We start from the raw sequence: 24,600 nt of genomic DNA on the forward strand, positions 1-24,600 counted from the left end.
GTGTGGAAAAGTAAAGGCACACACCGCAAACAATTTTACATGTGCAATTTTCCATTCCTATGGGTCTATAATGTGGCATATCTACAGTGCAGAAAATGACGTTCTTCTGCACAGGAGGGCATTTTTAAGTGGCTTTCAAAGAAAAAAATGCATCATTATTCTTGGTAGCACAGTTAGTAGCAGCTTATTTCTCCCGGTGGCTCCCGAATTTTTCTGCAAACCCACCAAGATGGAGTGTTACTCCTAAACAGCAACACGCACAGAGCAATCAGAATATTTCAGATATTCATTTCTATAGGCTGATGTTATTAAAATTAAAAACATCTGCTTTAAGGAATGCAGATTTTCTGGATGTAAATGCTTCTCTACTCCCACAGTAAATTCAGCTACTCGGGGAAACAAAATGTGATTCTAAACAGTCATTGCATTGTTTGACACAGTAGCAAATGGAACAATGCTGCCCTTAATGTCGTTGTTCAACGAACAATTGGAATTGGATAAAGGCTTTCAACTTGGAACACTTTGCTAATACCTCTGTAGGTAGTGGGATTCCTCTTGTGTGCTGCTCTCTGACCATCAGGCCCTGCATACTGGGCAAGGGTTCATCCTCATCTCGCCAAGACAGCTCCCAAAGAGATGAGTTTGTGTCTGCGTTAGGCTTTTAAATGTTTGTTATCAGCTCTGTGACACAGTTTTGGAACCGGGGAGAGCGGTGAGTGGAGCCCCAGCTGCCTGCGTTTCAGATACTATCATCTAATCCCGATTAGAGGCACCGTGGGCTAGAAACTCCTCTGCAAAGTCAGGGGAGAGAAACCTCCTCCCTTTTGTGTGCCCCATAAAAATAATTGGGAAAAACTTCAATACTTGTCTTAGCTTTTCTTATATTGAAGCTAAGCTGTGTGTGCCTGTTCAAGAACGAGTAATTATGTGTGTTGACTACCACTTAACGCATTGATTGCTGTGCTAGTGACATAAGTGCAATCAAAGGTGGAGTTGCACTGAATGTTGTGGTGTGTCTGTGGGACATTTAGTTGCTTTTGCCTGTCATGCTGACATTAAATAGAAAAAAAAAATGTTGTGAATGGGAAGTATTGATCCTGCTGACATGGGAATAAAGAAAAAGGGAGGATAATCCATGGGAGGACATTTCCCTAAACTACATGGAGGTGGTGCATGACTAAGAAAGTGTTACGTGACATAGGAGTGTGTACGGTGCAACCCAGAAGTAAATAATGGAGGTTAAAGTCCTTTTCTTGCTCTGAATCCTTATAAATCCGCCACTGGGTAAAATTGGGGGTTTCAGAAATGATATGTAAATGGAAACTTAGATGAAACATGGCGTTAGCGTAAACTAAGTAAAAAAAATACCTTGATGCCTATTTATCTTTTAGAAAAGAGTAAAATACATTCAAATACTTTTCTGTATTGGGAAGAATTGGTCTTTCCTTTGGATTGTAGGTAAAAAAGTTTGGAGACAGGTTCTCTTGCAGTGGTCTGGAAGACCTCCAGGTCATTTTAAATACTGATTGCCACTACACCTTCCCACAGTTGCTGTCAACAGGAAATCTGCTATTTGTAGGGTGGATGCTATGAAGTTATAAAGAAGACAAAACCAGGACTTTAAATTCTAATACTGTTTATATCCTATATAAGTTGATAAACACACATGTGCACATGCACATACATATACACGTATACATAGGAATTTGGAAAAAACAGGATTTAGTCATTTCCTTTCAGTATTTACGTCTTAACCATGTTAACTAGTGTTCTAGTTCAAAAGAAACATTGGGATCTGGCAGGATTAGTAACATTTGAGAACTATCCAGCTCTTGAAAAATGTCTGATTCTGCTTCCTTGGGATTCTCATGGATCATGGCCTTTGTGGAGGCAGGTGTCTTCATTCCAGCTGGCCCCAGGGAGTTTTACTAAGTAACGTTCGCACAGAATGCTTTAGATGTCAGTCATTGCAGAAATGTAAACTATTTGTGCCTTCAAAACTGGGGATGAAAATAATGAGAAAAAGAAAGTAAAATCCATTCATTACATCTGACTTGAAGGAAATGCTTATATAGAAGGGAAACAGCTGATTATGAGACAAATCTGTATTTCTTACAGTTATGGTTATGAAACACTGGTTGTTTTTCTTGTATGGAGTAAGGAGTGTTGCCAGTAGACTGTAGGCTAGATGCTTACTCTGAGGACAGGCAAAGCACATTTTGTTTCCTTGAAATACGAAGAGTAGAACGATAGTTGCCAGGCAGAACTCCACTGTTGAAATCTAGAGATACGTCTGAAGGGGCACATGAACGCAAAGATTCATTGCAGTCCAGGGGATGCTACCTAGGAGGATAGATACAATAATAAAAAAAAAGTTAGAGAAGTTTTTTTTTTCAGTGACTGAAAAATACTGCAATTAAAACTATTATTAAACTAGATTAAATGAAGCGGAAATTTGCTTTCATGTTTTAGAGCCAAGAATGTTCTTTGTTTCTCTATCCATTTCTGTGCTCTGTGTACCCTGTGCTGTTTACACAAGGATTATCTTGTTTATTTTACAGATATTATGCTTCATAGAAACTAATCAAGTGAATAGTTCTTTTTTTTATGACAAAAAGTGGATGTTGAATTGCTCAAGTTGCTTTTATACAACATTCTTGAGTTTGTGATAGTGTGATATTTAATAAAGTGTTTATAAAGGCAGATATAATAGTTTATCAGATCTCAGGCAGTCATAATAACAAAACTGCCTTTAGCCTGAGTGCTATGTACTGTACTTCGTAATTTACAACACAGCACTTTCTAAATTACTTCATAAACTAAGAAAGTTGCCTACCAAAGAATCAATCTTATAAGAACTAAGAAATCTTTTCCTAAATATTTTTTCGGTTACTTAGTCTCCATACAAATCATTATTAATAGCTTGGACTCAGACCGAAACCGCACTCCCCTGTAGCACGCAACACGTGCATGCTGTAAGATGTTTTCATGCAGTCCAATCTATTTAAATTTCCAATGGAAGAGACCTTTCAGCTTAAAATACTACGTGTCTAAAATGGTGTCCTGCACAAACAACAGGACAAAGTGAAGAAAAAAAGACCAAAAGGAAGCTGAAGACCTTACAGTGGGAATCTAAGGGAGCAATTCAAGTGGGAGTTAATAGTTTATGAGACCATGAATAGAGAATGGAGCCTTTTATTTCTGTGTTGCTAGTCCAAGTCCCTACCAACTTATCTCAAGTCTGGTGGATTCACTAACGGCATGTGTACAGGCTTCTTAGGCAGGAAACAAAGCCTGTGCCAATGAGTCCAGTCTTCCTCTCTGCTGAAGGACCTGCCCTGAGAAATCCAGCCAGCACACAACAGGAGACCCAGGTATGCATCCCAAGCTAATACCAGCCTGTCCCCATTCTTCCCCAAATTTGACAGTCTTGTTATTTCCTATGCACAATCTGCCTGCTATTGCATGGAAAAGAAAGAGAAGATAGACATTTGAAAGTGGAGAACTGTTATTTGTAACTCAAGAACAATTTTTGGTCTGCAAATAGGCAACTACCTCCTTGATAGTCTAGCATTTACTTAATCCTCATACTGGAAGCAACTTCTGCAGTTATTCATGACATGCATCTGTAGATACAAAACATGCCTTACATCATCCTCATGGTCACTACGCAATCATCACCCAATTACACTTTAAACTTCTATATAGTTTACACTTTAACCTTCTATACAGTAGAGAAAGAAAAATATCATTTGTGAGTGCTTACATTGCTCATCTTCACATTTTTAGGCAGCATAAATAAACATCAAATTCACAACCCTCTAAGCGGATGTATCTTCTTGCTTTGCAAACCTTCTCCTCATGTTTCTAACAAGCATTCTGAATGCACCAAATTGCCATCATTCTTAGCAAAAGGGATTGTGGATTTTAATTCTTGATCAGGCTTTGATCTGAGAGAAGTACACTCTACTGGGGTGCTCTCTCACAGAAAAAAGATCAACTGATAGTTGTGCAAGGAGCAAGGGCTTCCCCTCACATGTAAGAATCTCTTGTCAGATTGCAAGAAGTCTAGGAAAGATGAGTAATTTGTGTCTTTATTGCTAGTTTTAGATGAGATGTATGGCAGTCTAGGGTGATTATTTGCTATCAGAAGAGAGGCAGCATAGAAAGGAAAAGGTTTTGTGGTTGAAAGTGATATGGGTAGATATGCAATTTTCACCTACGATACATGGTAAAACATGTTCTTAAAGGGTTTTGTGGGAGACTGTCAAATAGATCTGATCTACTGCATGTTTTTTAAAAAGTAAGGATTGCATTAAAAAATCTATCAGGATGGGGTCAGCTACTTGGGTTCTTGCAACATTTCCATGGATTCATACTACATTGTTACTGGCAGATAGACTGAAGTATAAGAATCAATGCTTTACATGACTTCTTTGAGGGATAGACTGAAAAACACTAGGTAGAGGAACAGTTGTTTTTCTTATTGTCAACGGAAATATATGCAGTTGAAAAGCTGCAGAATTGGAATACGTTCATAGATCATTTCCTGTAAGCAGATTTGTTCTCCAAAGTTGCCTTTTCCTAAGTTTATATACTCTGGTCAGAACAATATTGATATTTCCCTGTTCCATAACTAGACTTGATGCTGCAACAGAATGATTGTTCCAGGATGAAGAGATTTCTAGTGGAGAATACCCGTGATAATCAAAAGCCTTCCACTGTAGATAGAGAATGGATAGGACTCCTGATGAATTCCAAGAATCAAAATTGCCTTTGACTTAGCCTTCTTGAGCAATAAGAGTTCTTGTCCACCAGTTGGTGAGATGTAGACAACAGATACATTTTTCCTGATGGGGTGGGTTAAGAAGAAAACTGCAGAGGATTGGGTAGCAACTCTGAAGTTTTGTATGGACATTCATCCATAGCATGGTATGGCATGTCCTTTACTTTAAGAACTAAGGGGATGGAGAAGCAGAGCAGATTGTGGCTGAGACAGCATCAGATGGACAGATACCATGACAGTAGAGAAGAAGGTTACATTTGGAACTGGGCAGACTGTGATGATTTAGAATTTAAAGGAATGTGAACTGAAGAAGTAGAAGACAGAAATTAACGATTTTGGTGAAAACCAAACTTATTATGAAAGAGTAACCTAAAAAGAACAGAAAAAATAGATTTATTGAGTGGGAGTGAGATTACAGACTTTAAAGAAAGAGTCAGAGAAAGAAACTGAGTCAAAAAAAGAAATGGGAAATAAGAATAGAGAGAGACAAGAGCAAAGAAAGAAGAGCAGACTGAAGAAAATAGAGGTAAAAGTACTATAGGGAAAGGACAAAAAAAAAAAAAAAGTTAAGATCTGGAAAGTGAGAGAAGGACCTAGTGTGAAAACTGGAAGAGGTATGGGAAGTGACTCAAGGGCTGAACGGTAAGGCTTGAACAGCTCCTGCCACGGGAGGTGCCCAGTATAAGTGTACAGGGCAAGCCTGCTCATGTCTGTGCATGCCATGGGGCACTGAGACCCTATTGTATGTACTCCATACGATTACTTGTGTTCCGGCTGAGGGACAGATACTTTGTGGCATTTCCTATTCAAAGTCTAGTTGGCCCTTGCTGTAAGCTAAATGACTCCTATGGCTGCTCTAATAAGGTCACCTAGGACCCTCTGTGGACACCAAAGAGCATTCCCAACTTGAGAACCACACATGCACAGTCTGGCTTCTGGTTTTTGATGATTCCCTGAAACTGATATCAGTGATGAAATCACAAAGTCACCACTGCTATTCCTTCTGTGATCCCTCTTTACAATCCCAGTGGTACAACTCCCTGGTCCTTGGATCAGCCAGCATCATGGCTGCTGCTGCTGGCTCAGGGAGGTGCCAGAGCCATTAAAAAAAGTGCTCATATAAGATGTCTTCCTGCTGAAGACCTTCAGTGAAAAATTTGTCATAAAAATTGGAATGACACTCACTGGAAGCTTGCCAGTGCCTCATAAACTAATATGGCTAATCAGAAAGCTTGCTCTTAGGCATTTTGTTTTGCCCTTATGTCACAGTCTTAAATCCCACCAAAGTCAGAGGGGGCCAGAGTGTATTTGAGAACAGAACCTGGCCCCACATTAGCTCACTTCTTCTGGTCTCTGCTGGAGATTTTGTAAAAAGGTATAGTATGCAGATTTATACAAGAAAATTTGTCAAGAGCAGGCATGTAACACAAAGTTCATAGTGTTGTCATAAAATTAGGGACTACACATTTCTGGGAGATTTTGTTCAAGAATTGAAATAAAAAATAATTAAAAAAATGAAATGAAATGAAATAAAATAAAATAAATACAAAGATGTGCTAGTAATTGTCCTGTCTTTTCCTTGACACTTTCATATAGCTGTAACAGTGTATAATCGCATCTAACATTTCTTGTGGCTGCCTCGTCTTGGTGGAGAGTGGTCCTGCTTCTGTTACACACATCTTTGCTATGTCCCATATGAAGTAAAACAATACCACACAGCTGAGCAGGGGGATGTGAATGTGTGAGGAGCTTCAGACAGGTAGCAGAGTGCCACAGCAGGTCTCCCCACCAAGCACTAGTACCTGCTACCCACCCTGCGCAGTCTTTGTTGGCTTTCTGTGGAGTGGTGCAAGGTTTCACCCAGGTGTTCAATGGCCACTGGACACTGCAGATAAAACCACTGTAACTCTAGAAAAGTGTAATTCTAGAACAGGCAGTCTGCCTGGCAAGTCCAGTCCCTCACTTGGGATGCTAATTTCTGTCACCATAAGAAAATTACTCTGTGGAAGAGGCAGAACTTTCCTGGGGTCTATTAAGGAGGGTGAGGTGACACCCCACGGTTACTAAGAGCCGTCAGAAAGGTGGATTCACCAGCTCCAACATATGAAATTTTCTTCCTGTTTTCCTCCTTCAGATCTAACCGCCTAATATGTGTACATTTAGAAACAAAAATAGCATTAAAAAGTCTCCTAGCAAACAGTTTAATGCACACAGGAGACAGGATGAGAAAGACACCAAGTCACTGACTATGCCATCGCTCTAGACTGCATGCTACTGCTCGTGGTGCTGGGGTCTGCGTGCTTCTGTGAAGAAGAGAGCGGGCTGGAAAGCAAAGAGTTCCTGAGAACATCCCTGTCACTCTGCCTGTGTTGAAAGGCTTGACTAGAAAATCATGCGTCACCTGTTCCATCCATGATGGGACAACAAAATTAGTAGCTTGGGACACTCCAGTTCTGCTCCAGAGGCTCTCTGTCATTTTGGGCAAGGTATGTCATTTTGGGCAAGCCAAAACACAGATGCCTAAATCCTCAAGCAGGTATTTATCAGCTTGGAAATCATTCTTAGTTTATAATTTTTCAGAGCTCTGAAAAAGTGCTGTAGATATCGCTTTGAATATAATGGTTGCCAGTCTCTCCACTGACTTTATAAAATCACATATTTTTCAGAAGCATCACCCAGGCTAGGAAAGAAACAGGCTCCTTTGCTACCTGAGGTGGAGTTTGGACCATGCGGATGGAGGTAGAGGGTCACTTATCCCAGGGTGAGGAAAGAGATACAGGTGCCATCACTCAAGAGAAGATCACGAACTTCAGGGACACCTTAGTAAACTTAGGCTTCGTAGACTTAAGGCTACCAAACATCTGGATTTCCTGAACACATTCTCTTTTTCAGCGCAGAAGCATTGTTTGGGCAGCTGTTGAGAAATTTATACATTTGTTAGCATTTCAAGCTGTTTGGGAGCTGTGGCAGGTCAGATGCTCTGCCCAGGCTGCTCTACAAGCAGGTTGTATACAGCCTGGTGGTAACCACAAGACTGCATGAACCCTCATAGTCAGGCCAACACTTTTAGAGAGCATCATATTTATTGTGCACATGTGACAAAGTCACCGCATGCCTGCACAGTAAGGCTTACACTTCTGGGGATTGTCTAATGGACCTACTGCCCATGTGCTGCCCAGTCACTGGGAACATGCACAGTAAAGGCTTTGTAAGTCAGATTTACTGTGAATATGCAGAGCAATGAAATGCTGCATGTGCAGCAGGACATGTTGCTTCCTGAAGTGTGGGGTGGAGTGCACATACGCTGCACAGATTTCCCAGGCTGAAATATGGGAGCTCTATACTGGCCAAATGCTTAAGTCTTGAGGAGGGGCAATATTTTAAGATGTGTTCAGCATGAGGGCCACAAGGAATTTGCTGCTTGGCATGGTGATTCTGCTGGCCTTATTGCAAGGTGCCTCATACGCACTGAGAAAAAGATGCTCAGTGCCTGACTCATGCTGCCAGGTTCCACTACCAGGCAGGCGTCTCAATTCTAGGTGATGCAGAGCTCGTGTTGCATTGAATGCTGTGGCATTAGTCTATCTATGTCTTCATTTACCATCTGAATAGGAATATAAGAGTTCACGATAACAAGGATGCCTAATAAAGATGCTATTAACATAAGTAAAGATTATGAGTCATTTAGACTTTATATCGAGTAGGCACTATGTAAATTATTTTTATTCCAAGAACAGCAACAACCCCGGAAAAGCTGAGAACACCTTTACGGTAATCCACAATCCCTCATAAGAGGGCATTTGGTTACAATTAAAGTCAAAGCCTCAAACTACTTATCCATACCTCCCTGAACTTCAGACAAAAAGAGATCCTGATGTGAGCCACCTCAGGGTATTGGCTTTGCAAAAGCAAAACAAAATTTATGGAATTTTTTTAACCCAAACCAACCTGACTTTTGATCACTTTCAGTTTCAATGCAATTCACTATTTTTATTTTATTCTTTTTGTCCCCACACAAGAAAAATGTGAGCAGACTAGAAGTTAGGTTGATTTTGTGAGGTTGAGCTGAGGTCAGTGAAAAATTGATAGCAACTTTTGAGATGAAAAAAATCATCAAAGCTAAAGGAAGCTTCTCAAAGTGGGATTTAATAGCAGCTATCATATTGCCTTCAATGGCTTGACCATTTCTTCTGCAGCTGTTTTATTTTAAAAGATTTCACCCCCATCCCACATGTATAGGCCTATACACTGACCTAAGTACACACATCCAAGTACTTTGGTCACTCATGATAACTATAAACCCTTCAGTGAACTACCAGCAAGGTAGTTCAAATGGAAGTGGTGAAATTCAATATAGCGTTTAACTAAGTCACTGTCTAAGGTTAAGCCCAAGGAACAATCAGTAACACTGGGCAAAAAGGCAAATATATTAATTGGTACATGGACACCAGATACATGTGACTTTCCTGAAAGCCGTCAAATAACCACAGTGATATTTCAATGTGAGTGAAGCAAATAAGTCTATTCAAATATATATTTTAATTAATTTCTAGATATAAGTGCGTGCGTATGTAAAAATCCCTAGATACAGATTTAGGCACAAAAGAAAAATTAAGACAAGATGGTAATTCTACCTAGTAGTCCTGTTGCCTTTCTGTATGTCTAATCACGGACAGAGTGAAGTTCTCAGAAGACCCTTAGTGTGCCAGGCACCCATGCCTCATTGACTCTCAGGGTAGACTAGATCTCTGACTTACTATGGGCTTTTTGAAAACTCTGCCTTTGTGTGTTATGCAAGCCATAACTGAGGGCCTTATCTATATCTCATACAAAGATATCACCTTTTACGACAATAAACACAGCTTAAGTAAGACACAGGGAAATAATCAAGATGATAAAATGGTGGAAAGCATGTGTGTGCACGCACATGCATGCAAGTGGACAGTAATGGGTCCATATATGTGTTTATTATGGCACATTTCCATTGCTATCTTTTTTTTTAAGTGAGCTTCCTCAAAAGATGGTCAAGCAGCATTCCTTAATCTCAGTGGAGGTTGAGCAAAACGTAAAATCCATATTTGATTAACTAAAGAAATATTTCTATTTACTCATTTTCCCCCCCATTGATATGAAAAACGTACCAATAGTTTTGATGCAGTCTTGTAGATGGAAGTAGTACGACACAGTGTCAGCCATAAAGCTGAGTCTAAAAGAACTGAGAAATAACCACTTCACGACAGACTGACAAATCCAAATAATTTTACCTTCTCTGAGATTTTTTTCATCATGCGGTACCTCCTTTTACAGCCAAACATTTATCAATAACAACAATAAAAAAAGAATTGCTAACTGGTCTTCTCTCATCCGTTGCTTATTCTCGACTCCAAAATCAAACAACACTCCTACAAAGCCAGCATATAGTGTATGGTTTAAAAATGGGAACTTCAGTGTCCTGCCATGGTGTGAAAGTTAAACAAATTGTAGAGTGATGGGTCATAGTAAGCCAACAGACAGACAGATACTTGCAAAGATAATTTTTTTTTCAGAGCTTTATAGTCTCTTCCTGCACATACAATTGAGCTGCTGGCATGAGATGGAAAACCTGTGAAACAGCTGACCTGTTTCGTAGCTTACCACCTCAGTTAATGGTCCATACTCTTAACTTCAAAATTGTCTGAAACAAGTTGAAATTTCTTCATGGTCACTGTAAATCTGAGATGTCACTGATTGCTGCTATCTGCAGCCATCTGCAATCACTGAATAATCAAGGCTGAAGAAACTTATGGAGGTCTCTAGCCCAAGCTCTGTCTCAAAGCAGAGTGAACTATGGGGCCAAACCAGGATGCTCAAGGCTTTCTCCAGCTGGGTCCTGAAAACTCTTGAGAACAGAGACTGTGCAGCCTCTTTGCGCAATGTGTCCCAGTGCTTAGCTCTCTTCATATGATCTCTTTTTCCACAATATCCAGACCATCCCATGTTTCAGTTTAAGAAATAATCTTGGTGGCCTTCTGCTGGACTCATGGACGTTTATCAGCTGTGCTCCCTGTCTGTATGCTGCTTTCTCCCATTCATTTCTGAATGATCACCGGTAAGCTTTACTAGTTGAACTTGAATACATTGATCAGGCTAAGCCAAGCTGGGAGATACTTTTTCCTATGTCTTTCACCTGCTTTGTGCTTCTGTCAATTACCCAGCTGCTGGTCTAACCAGCTTACTCATTAACAACTTAGAGGGTACCAAGAAACACCATTATCATTCAGTTTGTCAAATGAAGATTGGGACTGAGGCAAAGAAAGGTGGTCATTTCCATTGTACCAGCTCTTCAATCCTTACAACATAAGAAAATGAGTAACTCGCAAAGTGTTGGGAGTGTTGTATATATATGTTCATGTTTTATCCTGCCTTACTGCTAGTAGAAAGGTAATTTATCACAGCAGAATATTTCTTTTGCTGTGAAAGGAAGCAGTAATAATTCCTAGCTTGACTTGCTTGTTGTTATTTTGTGGAGGATCAGATATTATAGACGAGACCACTGACTCCTCACTAGTGTTGTCAGAGAGGACACCTAGGTCTAGTCAGTGTAGGCATCTCTCACACCCTATAAGCATATCTTGGTTTTACACAGTAGGTATATTCCTCAAACTAAGCTGTCACCTGAGACAACTTGTATCAGAATTGGTATATTTGGCCCTATTAAAAGAAAGAGTTACTGGAAGAGCTGATCTCTAACTATTCACACTGTATTTTTGATCACTTGCAACAGGAAGAATGATTAATGCTGTTAGGGAAAATATGAGCTTAATCATGTTTAATTGGAACTAACTGAATCAGTTCATTCACAGAAGCTATTTTGAAAAAGCTCAGAACAAAAGATTCTAACTGATAAAATAATAAACATTTTTTTCTGTGTGCCATGGAATGCTTTTGAAATATATGGAAGAGCTTATTCAATATAAATTTTTAGTGTAAAGCATTAAACGTGTGGAAACCACATTCAGCAAAATCTTCCAATCTATAATTTATCACCTAACTTTTGATTCATCTTTCTTTTTGAATTCTTAGGCATTCATGAAGGGCATTAATGTCAGAAAACCTTAGGCAGTAAAGCCACCAACACCTCCCCTCTGTGTGAAATCCTGTCTCTTTAGAAATCTGTAGTAATAAGTCCACTGGTGCTTCATCTTCACTCAGTAGTTTACTCATAACCTCTTTAACTTGGTTTCTATAAAGTAAAGCATTCAAGTCTGCTTAATTCTTCATTATTTTAAAATCACCTTGCTGTATATTAGTGTTCCTGCTCAGATTTTTGTTACTGTCTGTAAAGAGATTTACAAGTTGAAATATTTTTAGAAGTAATATGAATACTGGAGGGACCTAATTTGTCGCTAGAAGTCTGACTAATAAAATCTGAGATTTGAATGCACAAGAAATGCAGAATTATTTAATAGCTGAGACCTTATAAAATAATGATATTTTCTTTGATATCTGTTTTTGAAATAATAAAACAAAAGATGTCTCCCATTAGTTTATAGGTCTTTTTTGCAATCACAGTGATAGCCACTAGTATACTTTAAGTGCCTTCAGCTATCTGCAGGGCTTTTATGAAGTTTTAAAAATAGTATCTTGTGTTTGTTCACAACTGAACAGCAAACAGAATGTGCGATAGTTATCTGTGTTACTAAAGATAATACTGCAAAGTTATTAGGGTACGTTTATCTAAACAGCCCAAGGAAGATGACATATATTTAAAGTTACAGCCCAAGATCAAAGAACACAATAAATGATGCAGGAAACAACAATTTAAAAAAGAAAATTTCTGTGAAGCAAAACCTCATTTGTTAACATGAAGGCTGGTTTTAAGGTGGGAAGAGACATCATTTGTAATAGGATCTTCTAATTTTTTTTTTTTTCTGTAAAGGATGTTCTAAGTTAAACTTGTATTTTTGTAGAATTAGGATTCTGTTTGTCCAAAACAAAAGAATACAAACTGTCATAACTTTTCACCTTGATTTCTTAGGCATTGGGAACCTGCTCCAACAGCCACTGATAACCAGAAGGTGACGTGCACCAAGCCTTTTGAATGGGTTCCCCTGGAAATTCAAGGCTGGTTTCCCTTTGCTTTGCTAAAAGCTGGGGAGCTGCCCTGCTTTTCAACTGTCCTGGCTGCTGGTTCCTTGGGAGGGGAGAACGCAAGCAAGACGGAGGGCAATCTGAAACCTGCCAGAATGACCAGCATCTGTGTGCTGGAAAAACAACAGCATTCAGGGAGGAAGAAAAGGCATCCAGATCTATGGTATACTACAGGATGGGCCTGTTCCTGGGCAAGCTGAGCTACCATCCCTTCAGTGAAAGAGAAATGAACACTGCTTAGACTGTAGAGGGGAAGTCTTTCCTTCAAAATACTTTAAGATCTTGGAGAACCTGCACTGTCTTTTTCAGGTGGCCTGATGAAAAAGCCTTATCTTCTTCAGTTTTTAGAAATGTGATGAATTTGCATATATACAGATTTCCCATTTTTGCCATGTATAGATGGTATTCCAGGTATGTGGTGAGAGCTGAGTGCACAAGGACATATGCAAATGCATGTGTTTACTTCTCCTAGGCTAATTATGAGCTTGACTGCTCTCCTTTCTCCTTCACCTCTTGTGTGCCCAATGATGAAGATCCAATGCCAGCATACAAACAACTAGAAACATTGTTTATTTTCTTTTCCTGAGCTTTAATTACTGTCAGAATTATCCTGTTTTTTTGTAGATGCTGCTGAGGTCCTTAATGTCCTCACAGAAATCTCTTCTTGGTCTGTTTTCCAGCATTAACCTTAGCTCAGGACTTGCTAATCTGTTGCTGAATGTGTTGCCACTTTTGTGTCTTTCATTATGCTGTCATTTGGCCTGGGTTAGTTTCTTTTCTTCTTCCACCAAAAGACATTTCTCCACTTCTCTACAGTTGAAACAGTTTTGGGACATTAACTGCTTTTCCTCTTATATCTGTGAAATACATTGTAAATTTGGTACTGGCTGTAATAAATGTATGATGAGCAGTTCTACTGGCAAGTGATGGGATTTTTCCTGGAACTGCTATTGTCATATTACAAGCCAAACGTACCGAGGTTCTTCGATGTCTTTGAACCTGCCATTCTGATGGATATCAGAACCAGTTGGGAGCTCTTCATCTGTGTTAGTAATTGTTCAACATGTCACTGACTGAGGCTTACAGCATTTGAATATTAGAAGACAGTAAAATGTTTGCAGAAATAGATAGGCAATTTTGTTGAAATCTAGATAGTTCATCAGGCCAGCTGGATGAAGGCATGGCAGCTTGGTAGGAAGTGGCACAGACAGGACTGCTGTACATGGTACAGTGTCCTTTGGTGTTTGACTGCATGATCCGTCTTGATGAGCAAGAATCAATTTATACATGTAATACTTGGAAGGGGCCTTCTGTAGAAGGTTGGAGAGGGACCTTGGTATATCCTTCAAGATCCATTGAGAGATTCATTAAGAACAAGATTATAAGTTTAAGTCAAGAACATACACAGGGGAATGGGCATAGGAAAAGAAATGAAAAAGAAAAGTTTAACTTAAATGTGGATACAAGATATGATTCTGTGTCTAGAAGAAAGATACTGAAGCTTCCAGTTTGTCAGAGATGGCAGTGAACTCGCTTTTTGCAACAGTAATCTCCCAGTTCTTACTGTGACTTACTGGAATTTCACCTGGTTAGGAGTTAACAGTGTGGAATTGTTACTGTTGTAACTTTCTGCTCTATAATCCATTAAACCTGCCAGTTCTTTTCAGTATTAATCTAAATATTGTTGGGCTTTATTTTTTTTGCAGTTATCAGAAGAACTATATAAAATTATATACAATAGAAGTTCCATTCTGCTCATACTTCTTTCATTCTGTTGTAGAATTACCTTCTTACTTAGTCTAATGTAGATATTATTTGCAGTTCATTTCCCCCCAAAGTTTAATATGTAGGCTAAATTTTTATTACAAGTACAAATCCTCATTTTGAAATACAAGTACGCAACTCCCCATCCCCCACACTGTATCTCCTCCTTTGACTTCAACAGTCCATTTCATCTGTTTTTCTTCAAAGTTATTTTGCTTTACACATTCTGTAGGTAAGCTTTAATTTGCATTATTTAAAAGTTGTTTGTAATAGCTCCAATTGCCTTAGCACATGGGTATATCATATCACATCACTTCAAGCAGAAAATGTTTTTGTCTTCCTCCAGACTACAGAAGTTAATAATGCATCCCTATTTTCTGTTTTAAAATAATGGCTTAGTAAGGGTCGATAAAAGGCCTGATAAAACAGATGGTCTTGGATGAGCTCCTAAGTTTGTCAAATCTAAGCTCTGTTTGACTGTAAGAAGGAGTACAATGTACAGTCATAAGGAATCCACTGAGAGGGCTTAGCGGGAGGAACAGAGGTCTTGGATTTTTAATATCAATAAGAACAAAAGGACTTGTGTATGGCAAGATTTTTAACCGCAGTCACTTCATACTTGATTACAAAGGAAGAGTAAAGGACTTGAGGCAGGATTGATGACAGTTGGAAAGGGCTACAAGGGGAATTGGGAGTATACTTGTGAGCATAAGTAAACAAAAACTACACTCAAGTTATGTTCTCAGTGAAGAATCTTCATACACAGAAACAGGGATGACTGTTGAATGCAGCAACCAAAGCAAAAGCAATTACAGATTAAGAGGAAGGAACTATGTGCACAATATGGAAGAGAATAATTTAGGAGCAAAAGAAATAAAGAAAAAAGAGAAATATCCCTTCAATTAAATGTTTGTTTCCAGATAAGGAACAATCTCCTCTAGGTCTACTTCAATGAAATTCTGAGCAATACAAAACATTTTACAAAAACTCTTCAAATCTGTCACTACAGAATACATACTCAGGCTTCTTATGTAAGTTTTACAGTTCTATTGCATAAAAGTTACTGAGGTGTAGGTAGCAATGGCTGGATTTATTTGTCATCCAATTCTTACTATTAGAGACTTGAAATATAGTACACTTAGGCAATTTTATAGAGTTTATACAATTTTACTGAGTATGAGATATCAGATTTATTTGTTTGTTTTATACCAATCATGGCAGAACCACATTTACCAGGAAATGGAAACAAACTTTGTTAAAATAGTTTTTGTAAGTAAAACAAGAGCAGGACTAAGCCAACTGCAAGTATTGGGGGAAAATTAGTTGAGTGGTTCAGGAGGAAGGTAATGATCGTAGCCCAAAAAATATTTTCCTCTAGCCCCATCCTAAGGGAAATTAGTAACACCCTTCACCCACCTTATTCGGGAGTCATGCTGATCTTAAGGTAAATGCATAGGAACCCAATTTTCCTAAAGACATTTGGTGCAAGGTACCTTTAAAACATCTGATATTACACCTCTTGCATATGATGGAAAGACCTGAACTGAACTACTTGTAAGCAATGAGATACACTTTAAGAGCTACCCATTGTTAAGTGTGTACAACTTATGAAGTTTTGCTATATTAAATGACTAACCAGTATATTTCTTGCTGCTTTGATAAGAAAGAAATAATTTGTCTTTTCCTTTCAAAAAGTTCCCCCCCCCCCCCCCCAACAAATCTTGAAGAGACAGTTAAAGCATCAACACCTATTAGAGAAAATGGAAAGAATACATAATTGGAAATGTTGGAAACTTTTCAGCAGTGTGTTTGTTTCAGAATAAATGAAGGCCTCTGAACTAATCCTCAGATGAAAAGAGGTTCATATACATCTTTAATTAGATCATGCTATTGGAACACAATATTGTGATAAGGAAGATTTAATAAAGCATTTTGTCCTTTTATTACTTTTGTTTCATGCAACATATCTCCTTATCCAAGCAAGATGTTTGACTTCAAAGGAAGTGCTATCCACCCTCCCTTTGCTCAATAAATAACTCCCAGAGGAGTAAAAACAATATATGTTTGTAGCTTTGCCGACGCTGCTGAGTGGTGAGAAGATCAATCACTGTCGTTCTTTTCTGTAGCTGCAGGTCTAAGATGAATCTCTTCCTTAAAGAAATTTCTATATAATTTGGGATGCATCATTAACCCCTCACCTTTGGGAGAGAGCACCTTAACAATAAAATGAAATCAAGTGACATCTTTTGCTGGAGAACATTCATCTGAGAAGGGGCTGACTCTGTGCAGAGGGCCTGGTCAAAATTCATACTAATAAAGGGACTGAAAGGTAGCTGAAGAAGTGTGTTGGATGGATGGTGGCATAATCAGAAAATGACCGCTAATTTATTTTTCTTCAGTATGAATATGCTGACTAGGCTGCTGACATGATAAAATGGCCCTTCTCTTCTGTTTTCAAATAAACAAAGCCAAACTGTTTTCAGAAAGGAAGATTAGACTGCAAGGATGTCAATATTAAAGTTAATTTGTCAAGATATCTCAGCTTACACTGTAAAAACTTAAAGAAGCCCGAGAAAACAAAAGGCTGGATGGTGTCTGAAGAGGCACATATTTCACCTTTTACTGCAAGGTGTGATGATCTGTCAAGAACAGCATCCCTGTCAAAGGTTTGTATTTTCACAGATTTCCAGAGAAGATACCTTTCTTCTCCAGGTGATTGATTTCAGTATTTCTTTCTTACTGACCAAAGTTGTTCCTGAATCTTTGCTGAGTCTTCTGCTACTGAAGCTCGTTGTATTTTCTAGTTACCATCAACATGGAGAGTGCTTTATTCTGTTCTTTATAGCTGACTTCTATGTATTTGATTAGCATGTTCCTCTTAAGCATTCTTTTCTCTACACCAGACAACTGTTTTAATTTTTTTTTTTAATATTACACTTCTTAAATGTCTAATATGTTTTGCTGGCTCTTTAATTCAGCTGTACCTTTCTTGAAATTGTGTGGCTAAGACTGGACACAGTAGCCAACTAGACATCTCCTACCTTGAGTGGAATTGAAGGTTTACCTCACTTATCTTATAGCCTGTATGTCTGTTAATATCTCCTGCTAGCTGTTTGCCTTTTTTTTTATGGTAATTTGACATTGACGGTTTATGTTCATCCTGTGTTCCACAATAACCAGTAAATCCTTCCTCAAAAAATTAGCCCAAGCTGGGATCTCTCCATCTAATTATGCAGTTGATTGCTCCAGAAAGTGTAATAACTTTCCCCCAAGCACTTCTCCATTTCATCAAGATAATTTTGAATTCCAGTCTTGCCCTTCCACCTACATGGAGTTCTTGCTAGCCTGATGTTGTCTTTTATGTATAAAATTAATGTATGAAATTTATGTATATTCTGTAGTTTATAATTTGGATCATTCCTGAAGGCATTGACAAGAATCAGTCCCTGGACAGATCTCTTCAGAACTCCACTTGATCCACCTTTCTGTTTGCAAAACAAACCACTGATAACTATTCTGTGGATACCATTATCCAAGCACCGGAAATCTGAAAGTCAGGGACACATGGAAATGAACATCCAGCTACCACATGATTAATGAAGTCTTCCAGATAAAGTGGGTTGAAAACATACCCCCTAAAAAGCTCAAACAGAAGAAGTTTTTTTTATGCTCAGATTTTGTTCCTCAACACCTGCAGTTCCCCAAGACTTGTGTGGGACTTGGAAATGTACAACTTTAAAGATCTGGCTAATTATTTGTACGTCACATCATCTGTAGAATGGAAAAAAAGGTAGAAGGAATAAATCCGTGGTTACCACTGAGGACTTTTCAGTCTAAATTAGGTACAAGATTGCATCTGAGAGAGAAGCATGATGTCAGACAAACAAGAGTGAAGGAAGGTTATGAACTAGTTGTTTTGAGATTGTGCTTTTCTATTCTTTCTCTTAAAGTTTATTTTTAAATGATGTAGAATTTGGCAGCGTTCTGAGGGAGTGTGTGCTTTGGCAGCAGATTTCAAGGAGGAAACAGGATGGAAGAATGAAATTACCGTTTACGATTTAACTAGAATTAAAGGAAGAAGGGGTAGATTCTGCTTTCAGTTGCACTACAGGAATTTCGGACCTTGTATGTATGTGGAACAAGCTTTTATTTTAAACCACTGTGTCACTTCATGCTGCTTCAATTAAAACTCCTATTGAAATTTAATTTACCTGTAATCCTCAGAATCTATTGCAATAAGATAAACTTTTTAAAAGCCATCCTTGTGTGTTATTTCCCCTCGTTTATTCAGCTTGGTTTAATATTGTTTGCTTTTCACTGTATTTTAACAAGCTTGCTCTTCAGTTTTAGAGTAATTTGTGATCACCTCCAAATGGAAGTTTATTTTATTTTAGTGTTTCTTTCACAACTAATTTGAACTTACATCTGGCTTTAAAGAAATATTTACATAGAAATAACATGAAATTGCATGGTGCAAATGTAGTGCCATTCAACTATGTAAATAGCAGCAAAGATGTTTAATTGAATATAAAACACTGGTAAAATGTAAACATTGCTTGTTTTTGTTCCAGTTGCTTTATCCTTGAACTTTGGTGATACAAATGAAGAGAAGTAATTGATAATGGAAGTTACAGTTTGAACTGTCTTCTCACAAATTTACATGCAGAAATCTTTTCTGCAAATGCTTGTTCCCCTGGTGCCACTCACTGTGCCTCTAAAATGCTTCTACTGTCTTCAAGATATTCAGTCCTTGATTTATAACTACAGTCACCACAGCGGAAAGCCGTGCAAAAACCAAACAGGTAGAGCCCCCCTACCCATACATTTCAACGCTGTGTGCTGAAATAAGACACAGCTGCAAGGTGCAGATGGATCTGGGACCCTTTTTTACTAACCTTTTCTTTGCACCTACCAAATTTAAGGAAGGATAAAACCCCAGGATTATGGCTGAATGCGAAGTTGGCCAAACAAAAGTGATAATGCCTGGGCTTCTGGCAGGGGGTGAAGACTGTGTCACCTTCTGCTGGGGTCACTTTAGGCACCAAAGCCTGAAGTCTTGAAGGCAGACGAGCCAGTATTGTGAGAGGTGATTACTACCCTAAGCACTGTGATCCAGAGAGCTATCTCTGCTTTTAATTGAAGGTTTCACCCATTAGTTTTACCTTGCTGAAAAGCATACCCACCTCTTTGACCTGGGAGAGCCTTTTGCTGCACAGGGCTGGCAGCCTGACTTCTTGTTCTGTCTGTCGGCACTTGTGTCTCATCGCTGCTGTGATTCATGGTATGATTTTCACAGCTTCAAAGGAAAGTTTGGAGACATCTGAAGTCAGTGAAGCAAGGAGCTGTCAGGTCAGGCAGCTCCATCATGAGAGAGGAAGAAAAAAAATGGGGGAAGAAGGAGACTGAGGGCAAAGTGCGTTAGTCCATTCTCGTTCCCCTTCCCCCTCCTGTTCTCAGGTGGTTGCTGCCACCACCTTTCCCAGCCAGCTCTGCCAAAGACCCTGGCAGACATGTCAGGGCAGTCTGCCTGCTTTTGATATGAATTAAACATGAGGAAAGATGAGAGCACAGAGCTCAGCTACAGCTGCAAAGATCACCGAGCAGGACAGGGCACCCATCCCCTCCAGGGCTTAGGGGGCTGCAGCCAAGCCAGCTCCCGGTGAGGCTGATTATCCCAAGGGCAGGACACCAGCAGAGCCTGATGTACTTTAGGAGGCATTTACATCCTTTCCTATTTATGCTCCAATTTTGTGCCTAAACCCACTCACATTCTTACCTTACAATCAACTTATTTTTGGTAATAAACAGTACTTCCTGGTAGAAAAAATAAAATCTCAGAAATATTACTTCACTTCGAAACCTTTCTTTTTCCTTGAATTCACTGTTCTGTTATCCTAAGCTTCATACCATTCTGTCATCTTCATAATGTCATCTTCAATACGCATTTGATATCTATTCATTAGGCTTTCAGCTGCTGCCATTCACAGTAAAATGATACAACTCAGTGTGGTAGGCACAGAGTTACAGCAGGAAGGAAGACACCACAATGTGTACTGTCCTCTGTCCAGTTATTTAGAGCAGGGGAAAAGACACTGGGTAAGGCAGTGCAGCACCATAAGTATTAGCAAGGTTTAACTATTTTTGCAATGTTTTTTCCCCATGATTATTAGCTTTGATGTTTGCAGGAATGGGTTTCGAGCCTGTTAATTCTCCTTTAATTAACTCTGGATGGAAGCTGTGACCATAGAGATACACAGACCCGCTACACAGGCTCCATGCGGAGCTATCATTTTCCAGTGGAGGTTCTAACAAAGAATGAGAATATTTGCTGAAAGACAGCTTTTAAAAGTAAGAATTGTTGAATGTTCACAACATTTTAGATCTGAATGTGAAAATTGTGTCAGGATAAACTAATTCTGAAAATCTTGATCATCTTATCAGGACACGTTATTACTACTTAACAAATAAAACATAGTAGTGCTACTAAGTGAAGCCTTTATTGCAGTATAAAATATGCAACATTCATGCCTGCACACCACAAGAATAGGGTAAGACAAGACTTAAGATTTGGGTGGGAATGAGGAGGTGGAGCAAACACAAATAGATGTCTTTAGGAAATAAATAGCATGAATTAGAAAATAAAAAGCTGTTATTCTTATCAAATTATATAGCTTGGTCATGAAAATATGATTGGTGCCTAACCACACCAGCTTCCAGTTTTGTCTTTTAAATGCTACATGTGGAAAACCTGCTAAGTAGTGGGTAAAGAAAACAAGTTATGAATTTTAAGAGAATATTAATCAAGTAATTTTGAGCAATGAATATTGTTTAAATCAGTCTCTCTTGTTTGGTGGATAAATTATAAAGAGGAAATTAAATGGAACTGTGTCAAATTGTTTTACCTATTACTTACTCATATCTGGTTAACATTTACCAGCTATGAGATTCTTTCAAAGTAGAAGTTACCTAAACACTTAAAAGTTGTTAAAGCTCTAAAAATGCTTATAGATATTTTGATTCAGAACCACTATACCCGGTCATTTCTACCCTCACTTTCCCACAAGGTGCGTCTTTTCTTTTTTTTTTTCTTTTCCAACATTTTATACAGCTAGACACTGAGAAAAAAAAATGTGTTCAGGGAAATGAAAATGTTGTATATATCATAAGGATTATTGACTTTAGGCCAGAGAAGCAAACTCATTCAAAATTAAGACTGCAACTTGATGTTTAATCAATGCAATTGTGACTTAGTAGAACAGGAACTATAAACAGGAGTGATTTCCCAAGCCATGTTAGTCTTGCAGGGAATAGAATTCAAACAGGGTGAATTAAGGATAAAGTTGCATAATTCTCTTCATTTCTTTCAGCTGTTCTAGTGTTTGTCAATCTTTGCATTTTTTGAATAGTAATTGAATTTATAGATGATTTTAAACCCTGTGTTTAAAAAACAGTATGTCTGGGGTGATGTTATTAGCTTGGGTAAATGCAGACAATTCTGCATGTCAAAGACAATTAACACGTATCCTGTGGTCTTGATTACCAGGTTCAAGGAAATTCTGCCCAGAAGAAATTCTTACTAAAGCTTCATAGAAAGTTAAAGGCCCCTGCCCTACAATTAAAAGGGGAAGGTAATGGACCCCCCACTTTTTTTTTGGTGATTGACTATAAACCTTGGCTCAAGGGACTATTCTCAGAGGACAAGGTTAAAGCAGTCAAGAATAAAAAGAGGTTGTTTTAGTTGTGAATGTGTCTACATTCCTCAGTTGCTTTTCTTTAAAAAAAAAAAATCTTAAAAATAAAAAGTAGGTAATGCCACACTAAGTCTCACACAGGAAGAACAAGCAAGAAAGCACCAAATGTAGCTCAGGCATGTTTGTACTTGGACTATGTGAAAAGTCTTTTCTTTCTGTGTGTTCCACATATAGGCAAGTCACTTTATATACCTGTTCCAGAATAAGCAGTCCATTTCTCATAAGCCCTTGAAAAAATTAAATCATTAACTGGCATCAAAAGAAAACAATTTAGAATACCTCTTCTGTGGCTAATATTTTTTTTAGCCCATTGGCAATAATTAATCCTTAAGTGTGCAGAGAAGAAATCTTAACAACTGAATCTTAACCTTTTACGTCAAGAGCTGAGGTGGGCTGTTAGCAGGCTTTTTTTCTGTTGTCAAGAAACGGTGCTCTAAGCCATGGCAGGATGCTGTCAAATGCAGCAGTCGTTCAGCTCCGCTCCAGTGCAGGGTTGTGCTCTGCATACTTTGCCTGATGTTAGAAACCTAACCGAGAAAACACCACACAGATAACCCTGGCCAACTTAGAAGAGCTGATTACCAGGCAGGGTAACCGTGATCATTTTCAGAGTGAATTACTGTATAGAATAAAGGGAGATGAGGTCAGGAGGTTTGGAGAAAGCTTTAGATCATCACAAGGAAAGATGGAGGGACTCGACCTGAGTTTTGTCTCGGATTTGTCCGAGAAAGCCATAGAGGAGAAAGACCACCGGGGACGCCAAATAACTGGGAATGTAGTGGAGTAATCAAGAAAAACAGCAAAGCAGAGGGGAGAATGTAGAGATGAAACATGTCTACTTTTGTGCACATTTAATCTCCAGAAGCGAGGCAGGGGTGTCCCCTGGCACCCACGTTAATCTTGTTCCCAGGCACCGGTCCTGCCCATCATCAGCTCCCACTGCCTCTCCAACAGCCACCTAGCAGCCTGGCCAACGTCATTTTTTTTGGGTGCATGCAGACTCATCTCTGCTCCCTCTGGGATATCTCCGTGTCTTTGCCAGACTGGGGATTGACCTTGTCACTACTGCAAGCGTGTGGGGGTCAGGGGAGAACGGCACAGTCCCAGCAGTGCTACCAAGCCTGAAAGTCCAGGGCAGGAAAGGGACATTGGAAAGGGAAGAGGAGGCAGAGCTGCTCAGAGCCATTGGTCTCATTTGGATGTCTCTTCCCCTCCTGTACATACTTTGATGGCTTTTTGGTGGGGGGAAAGCTGATGCCTGGTTCTTGAGTAGCCCTCACTGATTGCTCTATCCAGAAGGCCAGGCAGAGGGCAAACAGCCACTATTAGCTTAAGTTAGGGTGCATTCAAGTGGGGAACCCACATCTGAGGAGAATCCCTGTAGTCCACAGTGGAGTTAGTGCTGGCTGAATTTAGGAGCCTCCAGAGTTAAGCTGTGCTCAAGAACAGGATTTCTGATTCTCTGGCTTAGATATGAGGCAGCTAAAATCCTCCTGATTCCTGTCCTGAGCACCGAAGACAATGTTGGTCTGGATACGCTCTGAATCTCATTCTGGATTTCTCTTTTTTGCAACAAGAAAGAAAAGAGGAGGGAGTGAGGAGAAGAGTTACCTGGCTACGATGGACAAGAGTGAAGGAAGCTCTAAGAAGGTCAAAGGTTTAAGAAGAGTTTGGTCCCACGTGTTGAAGTTAGCAGGGATTTCAGTAAAAAGGAGTGGGATCTGATGAAGGAAAGGTTGTTTGTCACTTTAATGAGGGCAGGAGAGAGGACAGAAGCTAGATCAACGTACTATCAATGTTAATGCCTAGTGCAAGTTTAATGGCCCTCCAGGAATACATTTCGTCTCTGTAGATTATTTCTTTGGACACAGCCCAAAGGTGAGCTCAACTCCTCATACCATAAAAGGATAAACCCTTCACTGAATGATTAGTTTTATACCTACCCCCTCAAAAAAAAAAAAAAAAAAAAAAGAAAGAAAGAAAATAAGGAAAAGCCTGTGGTTTCAGCAGAATGAATTATATGCTTTAATGGCATTGGAAGAAAAGCAGCAGCCTTTCCATTATATTTAAAATAAATAAGAAAATAAAACAAAACAAAAAAAAAGGTAATGTCAACCTTCCCTGATGAATAGTACAGGTTAGATGTTTTCCACTTCTGGTTAATTTTTT

The sequence above is a fragment of the Haliaeetus albicilla genome, chromosome 1, assembly GCF_947461875.1.
Source record: "Haliaeetus albicilla chromosome 1, bHalAlb1.1, whole genome shotgun sequence".
Lineage (NCBI taxonomy): Eukaryota > Metazoa > Chordata > Aves > Accipitriformes > Accipitridae > Haliaeetus > Haliaeetus albicilla.